Here is a 7,645-nt window from a genome sequence, read left to right on the forward strand (position 1 = left end):
CTCTAAAAAGCCCTCTCAATATAAATGGTCTGGAACACACCTCAGTGCACAACAGTGTAAGGCAGGCGGTTTGTTTGCGCTGCGCATTGCTCAAGACAACGTGCATTGGGGTGCAGTTTAAAATGAATGGCAGCGCCCCAATGCACATAATGAGCATTACTGCGTGTGGTGTGAATGTGTCCGTCCAATTTTTCTCAGAGCACATAAACGCAGTACACTGTTGTGAAGCAAAACAATACGAAATATTGCGATTTCCCTCGTCCTTGTGTTGGGATTGCCGTGGGCAATGAACTCCAGTGCTGTTGGTGTGAACGAGCCCTTAACCACAGTATCAAAAAAGTTGGGCTTTGGTTTTGTCCCTAACAGGGCAGAATATTATGGGGGTAATTTATCAAAACTGGAGCAGACAGAATCTGTAGCAGTTACCCATAGTAACCAATCAGCATCTCTCTTCAGTTTGCTCAGATAAGATTTGAAAATGAGACAGAGAAGCTAATTGGTTGCAGTGGAAATCTGCTCCAGATTTTCTCTGCTCCAGTTTTGATTTCCCCCAATGTATTTAAAGCAGAATCGTTTTCAAACTAATGACTTTGCAGCACCTGCATTCCTGGGAGTTGGGCAAAGCATTGGTGTGTTCTTCGCTCTCTTCTGTTCAGGACAGACAATTGGGTTCAGTTAAAATGCAGTCGTTTGTATGAAACTAATTAATATTGTACTTTGTAGTTAAGCAAAGTTTAAAGTAGCTTCCCTGTGTTGTGAATGCATTGTACAAGTAAAAGCCATATGCAGCCTGACCTTCATAGAAAGTTGCTGTGCTTGCCTAACAATGCTGAGGGTTCTCTCCCAAAAGAGGACATTCTGGGACTTAACCGCATTTGCTCAACTATCCCATTAAATTAAAAGAAACCGCTGGACCTGATGATCACAGCCTGCCAGCTGTCTGTGTGGCTACCGGACAGGGCTAAAGCCACTCGCCTCCAGCTAACTGAGGAGTGGGGGCACGTTCAGTTTATCATTCGATCATGGAAACCAAAGGGCCTCAGGCCTAGCCAATATTCACTTGGTTGCTGCAAACCCCAGGGGCTTCACATTATTTTGCAACCTAGGCTGTGATGTAAATATAAATGGAATATCTCAAAAATGCAGTAATGCCCCAGAACAACTTTAAATCTGAGTAACTAATGTAAAGGCCTTGGATCCTGCTACACTTGGTAGAAACCTGCTGTATGTTGTGTGCCAAGCAAATCTGCATAGTATTAGGTTCCTTAACTGCCAATCTTGGCATTGGGGGAAATCTCTATCCTCCTTTCCCAAAGGTCACAGTGTCTAGTGGGTTTCAGGAGTCTAATTGCAAAAGCGTGCAGGTTACATAGCTAAAATACTATTGTGGTTTGCCCGTTCCTCCTTCACCTACTGCAGACTACTTTATTTCCAGCTTCTATACGGCACTATAGATAATATACTATGAGTTGTTTAAGTTGTACAACAACTTTGCTTATTCGTAGAAGGTAGGCTTGTGCGCATTTCCAGCCCAAAGTTGTCCACTTGGCAAGCATCCTGGATGCCATTCAGTGTGACTGTGAAATTTAGATTTGCCTAGTCATATTGGTGGTGGGGATTTAATAAAGACTTTTCTGGCAGTATGGACCTTTTTAAAAAGGTAAATTTCGCCAGTTTCGGTAGCATTTCCAACACTTATGATAGATTCAGGTAGTTCTTGATAGTGCCACTTTAAGAACCTATTGCCAATGCTGTGACAGATTAAAAAAGGATTATCAGTTTACAGATTAGAAAATTTGCAGTAATTGGGACCAAATCTAAGCTGGTTTAGACTGACACCAGTTCTCGGAGTGGGGCATGTAAATGCTGAGAAGCTGTCATAAATCTAACAGCTTCCCGTCTGAAGGTTCATGGGTTGATATCCAGTAGTTCATCCCCAGCCCCATTCAGCTGCCGGCTGGAAGTTTTCCCAGCCAGCAGCTGAATATAAACAAAGGGGCCAGTAATGGTGGTTGATACCTAAATATGGCCATGGCGCAGCTGACAGCCTCCTATCAACCAATGACACTGACTGGGCGGAGCCTGATGGGCAAGTTCAGGTACTAATTCCTTATTAGGTCTGCTCCCTTGGTGATTGGCATTGGGCAGGTTCCATAGCTAATAGGCAGCCTGCTCTTCTAATAGTGGGCGTAGTCTGATGCCAGGGGACTAGTTCCCCATAAAATTCACTCTGTTTGTGATTGACATCAGACAGTGACCTGATTCCATAACTAATAGCAGGCCGTCTATTGGCTATGGAATCCGGCCACTACCTGCTGTCAATCACCAGGGGAACTAGTCCCTCAGCTTCCCCATCAGGCTCTGCCCTCCTACTAGTAAAACGTCTTGGCCACTTCACTGCTGTATGATGGGTGAAATGGCCATGGGAAATGGTGAGTTGCAGTGAGGATAGAGTGTCTGGCACGGACCACCTGAGCAGTTTGCGCTGAGTCAGAGACTGACACCAGCGCTGGAGGGAGTGTCGGAAACCAGTGGAATGAAGATGATCAGATCAAGAGGCATCAAATAAGGTGCCCACAGCAGCAATGGTGGGGGGGACGACACCTTTAATGTCTACCCATGCAGCTATGGAAATGACTTACTCCAGCCATGTGAATGTGCATTTCCTTTATGCCTTCATTGCTCTACTGCAGTGTTTTCTGGATGCAGTATGAAACATTTTGCAAGTTTTACTCGGTTCTAAGTGGCAGTCGTTGGTTTGTTATGGAGTGGGAGGTCTGCTTTGAATGTTCCTCCTGCTTCCTTTTTCTGCCATAATTTCAAAACATTCTCCTCCTCCCTGTCTCTTCCTATATATGGTAACTGAAGATGGTTGATTCTAGTAGCTACAGAGGTAGTGACATTGCCTAAATGTTAATATAAAAATGTCTACCACGCAGCCTAAAAACATCTTACTGCAGGCGAAACACTGAAATATTATGTTGCTTTAACACAGACATGGAGTAATACCTTTTTTATAATATACGTGGACTGTCTAGTGTGCTTGGAAAGTCTGCTTTTCAGATGTTCACTCCAGTCTGGAAATTGGTACCCTTGCTCATCCATGGAGTGGTAAGTAGGGAAATGCTCTCCCATAGTATGCTTCTCTTTTATCCAGTTCAGCATAAGATCCCATGTCTGCCTGACAATAAACTCAGAAGTTAAATCTTAAAAATACATTCAAGCACCTTTTTAACCTAACAAAAATATCTTATTTGTGTATCACTCGGCTGTAGATCCTCAAATCATCTCTGAATTCATGTTGGCACTTTCCTTCCTTCTGGAGGGTGGTTACTTTTGTTCCCCATGGTGCTTGGTCCATGGTCCTCCATGAGCTTGGAGCGGTGGCTACTTCACAACTCATGGGGAGCAAAAGTAACGACCCTCCAGAAGGAAGTACAGTGTCAGCTCCAATTCAGAGATGATTTGAGGATCTACAGCTGAGTGATACACCATAAGATATGTTTTTGTTAATAGTTAAGGTAGCACCAGAAGAGTCCTCTTCATTTTAGCCCTGAATCGCACCATATCAACTCTGGTCAAATCCTAGGAGCCAGGTAGCCAATGCGCCTTTAAAAATGACAGTTGACAGCTTCCTCTAGTTGTTAATAGAGTTGGCTCCTAAGCAAATCCTGCTGGCATCTGGATTGGACAGAGTGGCTCCTGAATTCCATATTCATTTTTATACCTTTTGATCCAAGTGTTTTGTAGCTTGAAGCTCAACGCTCAAATGGTCAACAACCAAAATCCCATGCTTTTAAATTGTACCTGTTCACATATGAGCACTCAAGCACCTGTAGCTTGACCCCTGAAACTCAAAAAGGTTAATGAGCTACGTTTTAAGTAGAATGGAGTATTTTGACCTACCATAGACTTCAATGGAAATTACTGAAAATTTGCTTTTATTTTTCAAGCTCAGAGGAGATTTATGGGGAGAGTGAAATACACTCATCCCCTTAATCAGAGCCGATGTATGACACTGCAGGTGTCACACGTTGACTCCATAGATCGAGAACTGAGCGATCACATACCACTCACTTCCCAATTTTCTCCCTGCAGAGAGCGGTGACTGCAGTCATTGCTCCCCACAGGGATTCCAACCTCTCTCCTTTCCCTCAATGCTGACTAAGACAGACGAGGGAGAGGGTGAGCAAAGCTGGCTCTGCCTCTCGTAGAAAGGCAAAACCAGCTGTCAATCAGGTGGGTAGGTGGATCCCGACAATTTTGTCAGGATCTTTCCCAGATTAGAGAACTCTAGCTCAAACTCAGCAAGGGGGTAAAACTTGGCACACCTTTTTTTGTTTCTTGTATTCACTTGGCTGCATGAAACTGAAATTTCAGTTTGGCTTTAACAAATAACTGCACTTTCAGAGAAAGAGAAGTTATTCTTTGTCGTCGTCCTCCCTTTGCGGGCTGAATGAAAACAGATTCCACCATCAACATTTAAGAGCGTTGATCGAGGAATCCTTCGCTGGTTCCTTTGTGTTCTGACCGTGGCTGATGGCTGCTGTCATAATGCATGAGCAGTGCTGGCAGTCTGTTGGCTACCAGCACTGTTTATGTGCAGTGTTTCCGACCGAATCCTTGGATCCAGCTGATAATGTATGACCAGCCATACTGAGGTCTGGCAGCGGGTTCTCCCTTGTTTACATCCCGCACCATAGTCCTCTCTTTGCTTGCCACGCCTGGGCCATAGAGCCCCATAGAAGTCCCCTTGGAAACCTGCTGTCTCATACCACTGGGGAGAAATATTTTGCACGATGTGCTTTTTTTGTGGAACAGTGGGCAGCAAGCACTGTAATCGTGGATGTGTAGGTCTGGTGAATTAAACATCCCCAGAGTGTCATGGTTTGAAATATGTGGAATATTCTTATACTTTCCTGTGTATGCTGCAGTTTTTTTTCTGCAGCCATGTTGCCAATTTTCATTGTCCATGGACCAAACAACTGAGGGTTTACCGAAAAAGAAGCATTTATAATCCGCATCGATCCTCAAAATATCAACTAATAATTGCTAAAGCTATTTAGGAATTGTGGTATCATACCACTGAGTTTTGCTTTTTACGTATAATTTGCTAACATGAAGTGCATGAGAACTTTGCTTTTGGCTGGGTCTATTTTACCCAAATACCTTCGAGTCAACTTGCCTTTTCCTCGCAGAAAGTTTAGGGTGTCTGCGTGTGTGAGTCGCTTTGGCTGGTCTGCTTATGGTATAATTGTTTTCTTAGAACTTCAGTTTTTACTCCATCGATTTAGAATTTCCAAGTGCAATCTATATCACCTCTCTCATACTAGATGACAGATTTGACATTGGTGGGGGATAATGGTAAATATTAAACATTCTGCCTCTGCATTAGAGTAACCTGCCAAACTATTCATTTCATGGTTTCAGTACCATGTGAGTGAAAGGGAAACTCAATATGGGAGCTAGAATGTTTCTTCTTCTAGACCTATGGTGTCTAACCTGCGGCCCTTTGACACTTGGTGTGTGACCCCCCAGGGCTCCTGCAAATAGTGTTTGTGTATGGTTCTTCTTACTAGAGCTAGTGAAGGAAAATTCTGTAGACTGGCTTGTTAGTGTTTGTTTTCTTTCACACTAGCTTACATTTTTCCATGCTTTTTATTTTTTTTCCTTGGATTGTATATTGGAACTTGCTAAGAGAAATCTCCCATGATTAAAGGGGGTTGTAGGGAGTACAAATGTGGAATCATTCATCAATTGGTGGCTGAGGCTGTATAGAACAGATCCCTAGCAGTCTCATGTAATGTGTCTGCAGTCTGTGGCTGGTCCTTAGTCTCCAACACTTACAGCATGCCACTAGTCTCTGACCATGTCTTGTAGAAGCATGCCTGTAGTATCTGACCATCTCCTGTTGTATTTCTGCAGTCTCTAATAGCTTCCTGTAGCATTAAATTCACTGGCTATTATGTTCTACCCTCCAGTGATGTCAGGGACTGTACCTAAGACTCCCTATATCAAGTGAGTTGACCACCATGGCTCTAGTCCTGACCCTATATTAGGATGCATTCACGTCCCTGTGTTTTGGTACATTGCAGGTGAAGTGCATTAAACACAATGAGGAAAATTATATTATGATGTTTTTGAACAATTCTGGAAAAGCAGGATTTTCTTTTGGAAATGCCTTTTACCAAGCTTGCTTGCAGTGCACAAGCAGCTAATATAGAATTACATTTTATTTATTTTTCAAGTTGTTGTCCTGCTACAACTGACACAAAGCTTGCTCACAGCAAAATTGGAAATGGCCTTCTTGGGGAAGCGCTTTTTTTTCTCCCTGCTGAGTTATATCTTTTTGTTTCCCTTTTTGTTCTTCACGTGCAACCTAATCTGTTAGCCGTAAAGGAGATAAACCCCTTACCCTCTGTTCTTATTAAGAAAAGCTGGACTCAACAACTGTATAAGTTGCCATTGCAGGCTTGTGGAAAAATTCTAGTGCCTGGCTGTTATGATAATGCATTGGCTTCAATACTTGGCCTGACACACCAAGTATGTAGACCAGGATTTCTGACATGGTGTATGTATAGCTAAAACGTTAATTTTGGTTTTGCATAAAATAGTATAGGGTTTTATTGCCCTCTGTGTCCCCTGCTGGGTAGTTTCACCCTTTTTGTATTTATATTTGGGGACCATTGTCACTGATACAGAAAGTCAGGGGCAATCTGAAATGTTACAGTTGTCCCAGAGCAAGGGCTGAAGGTGAACCTTTTTATGAGGACACCTTTTTCAGTGACATCTGCCTGAGGGCAGTCCCCTAACATTGTACTCTTCCTGTTAGCCAGACGGCAGAAAACAAGCTGAAAGGGGTATTAACTCTTCCTTACTCTAGGACCTCCGGGTTTGAAAAGGGGGAAGGGTTCTATTTAAGAGCAGGACTGGTACACCACACCCTAACATTTTCAGATGTAACCAATTCATTCATAACCAATAGGCTACAGTTTTTTGAATGGTGCCAGAAATAAATCCACAAAGTATAACATTTATTTAGACAACCATTTAAAAGAATTAACACACACAAAAGGGAGAAAGTGAGACTAAAACCACTGTCTCATCCAAATTAGTTTCACAGAGGATTACGTTATAGAGAAACCCATTTTTATAAAGTATAATATACATTAATGGTTGACCGTCCTTGTATTTTTTTCGTTACATCCAGAATTATTGCATATTAGGTGTGACCCCATGATGAAAGGTGGAGATGGTTCAACGCGTTTTTCTTGTCAAGCTTCTACTTAATAAAGGGAATTAAATGAAAAATGTCTGTTTTCTTCACTTGAAACCACACTATTAATATGCAAAAGCAATAAACTTAGACTTAGAGCATTTGGGATGATACACACATGGTAGTTCCCCCCTCGTCAACTGCAGGGGGACCCCACAACTGAGAGAGAACTACCATGTGTGTATCATCCCAAATATTATTGTTGTAAGTATAATGGTTTCTCCATATTAATAGTGTGTTTTCAAATGAGGTAAATAACAAAGTGTTTTTTTTCTCACTTTTCTTTTGTGGGGTGTGTTTAACTCGTTTAAATTGTCTAAATAAATGTTGTACATATCTAAAGTATGTTTTTTATATATATATATATAT

General features: G+C 42.2%; 1 protein-coding gene across 1 annotated transcript in view; it reads left to right on the top strand.

Moving 5' to 3' along the window:
• Positions 1-7,645, top strand: part of NSD1 (nuclear receptor binding SET domain protein 1) — a 56,357-nt gene that overhangs the window by 2,690 nt on the left and 46,022 nt on the right. The gene's annotated exons all lie outside the window — the stretch shown is intronic.

This window comes from Nanorana parkeri, unplaced genomic scaffold (genome assembly GCF_000935625.1).
Source record: "Nanorana parkeri isolate BGI_ZX_2015 unplaced genomic scaffold, ASM93562v1 scaffold87, whole genome shotgun sequence".
NCBI classification, from domain to species: domain Eukaryota; kingdom Metazoa; phylum Chordata; class Amphibia; order Anura; family Dicroglossidae; genus Nanorana; species Nanorana parkeri.